A 2,315-nucleotide genomic window follows, 5' to 3' on the forward strand; every position below is an offset into this window, starting at 1 on the left:
TAAATTGCCAAAGCATGAAATGAATTAGTAGTTCAATGTTGAAATTCCATCATGTGCTTTCCTTTTTCTTTGTGTTGCTTTGAGTTACTTTGAGTTCCTTTGTGTTTAATATACATTGTTGGGTAAAGTTTGAGTAAATCATACATTTAAAAGTGGGAAACTTTATGCATAACTATGAACTTGGTGTCAACTGTTGCTAAAAAAATCAGGTTTGTATACTAAATATTTGACAAAATGCCAAACTAAAAGTATAATCTTGAGAAGGGGGTTCGACGGCCAAAATGGTGGACCATTATTTTTGCGACGGACCACCATATAGACCTTCGCAAGGACCTCAGAAGGGACACCCACTGGATTAGATACGACAGGCCAAATGGTGGACCGTCAATTTTGTGACAGACCACCATATGGACCATCACAACGCTCTAAAATCTCAAGTCTTCTGGATAAGACCTGATGGCTCACCTGGTGGACCACCAGTTACTTAACAGACTACTAGTGTGGCCGTCAAGTCAAAGTTTTCACTGTTTAAGCCATTTTTGAATTGTAAATTTATTTCTTACTTCTTTTTTAGGCATTATGGCTCGCAAATTTCCACTAAATATAGGAGGAAGATCTCAAAAGGGTAGAGGAGAACCTATACTTGCTTACAACACTAGGCAATATGTAAGAGAAACTACCACATTCTCCTACTATAAAAAGGAGAGCGATAGTAGTACTAATAGTACTAACTCGATCCCAAACAAGTCAACAACCACTACAACTCAACCTGAACTTGCTGAGGTTGAAACTAAGGCTACTAACGTGGCAGAGCAAATAGAAGTGACTGATATGGACACTGAATTTGAGAATGCTAACATTATTTAGCTTAAAGATCCTCAAGTTCAGGAGAAAATTAGATGGTAGATAGAGAGAGCAAGGATGGGATTTTATGATGGATTGACACCTACAACAAAAGGGATCAAAAGTCCATTTGCTAAGAAACATCAAATAGTGACAACGGAGTTATATGAATATCCTGAGTTGGAACATTATTTTAATGAGTATGAACTAGCATGGATGAGCAGTCCACTAGTATTATATCAAATAAATTAGGTAAGAGAATTCTTTGCTAATTATTGGGCATTAGTAAAGAAGGAATAACCAAAGGGGTTATAAGTTATAAACTTGCCGAACAGAGAGTCAGTACCTGTCCAAAGAGTCAATGTCAACATTTCATACCAAATAATCAATAGGATACTATTTAGGCCAGAGTATGAAGCTTCACCTGCTATGCCTGATCTTGAGTATAGGTTGAGAAATGCATCGACTCAGAGGCCTTGGGTGGCTAAATTATTGATTGATGATGGTAACCCCTCTTGGGTGGCCAATCCACGGGAGCAAATTGCAAAATCTTTCATTAGCTTCATGGATAAGTTCTGGTGGGCTGTTGTTTTTTTAAGGCTGATGCCAATAAAAGGTGATAGAAATTTAGACTGTTAAGGAATTTTGGAAAGAGTGACTAAATATGCAAGAGCCTCACCACACTCTTTTGTACTTTATAATGCTTTGAGGATAATGCATATGTTTTTGTATGGGGGTGGTGTACTTGTAATATGGGGGGTTGTGTTGTCGATATTCTTGACCCTACCCTATGATATCTAGGAGAATCGATATATCTAGGATCATGTTAAGTTCGCAGTTGCAGTATTCTTTCTAGGTTTAACTTTAGGTTTGCATTTCTTTTCATTCTAAGTCTTGTTATGTTGTTAATGTTTGTCCATAAAATAAAAGTACTATTTGTGTTAGTATCTTGTTGTGAATATGGATGGTGAATGATGTTGGTATCAGGCTATGACTATTTCCATATAACTATTTACTTTTCTCTCCTAGGATATGTGATCAACTATTAGTGAATCTGTAGTTGGCATTAACCTATAAATACATATGACATGTGACGCAAATCTTAAGAATAGTAGAATGAGTTTGACTCAATTACCACTGTGTGTGCGAGTATTTGTATTATTTCTTACATAGTATAAAACCTAGAACTTTCCTAGTTCAATTGATGTTGTTCTATAGTTGATGAGATAAGAAGGGATGGTAGACCACCTTATTCTTATAGTCCACTTAGCCAAAGTAATTAACCCTACCACAAATAATTTTCCATTTTTGAACCCTTCTTTGAGCCATTGTTAATTTTTCTTCATCACTAAGCATTCTAGCTAACTCTCTTTAAGCTGTTGACACCTAGCTCTGGCCCTTTCCCAATAGTGGGGAAATGTGTATCTATACTTAGGTAAAATACCTAAGTTGAGGGTAGCGATTGTAGGGCT

The sequence above is a fragment of the Capsicum annuum genome, unplaced genomic scaffold, assembly GCF_002878395.1.
Source record: "Capsicum annuum cultivar UCD-10X-F1 unplaced genomic scaffold, UCD10Xv1.1 ctg2547, whole genome shotgun sequence".
Taxonomy (NCBI): Eukaryota; Viridiplantae; Streptophyta; class Magnoliopsida; order Solanales; family Solanaceae; genus Capsicum; species Capsicum annuum.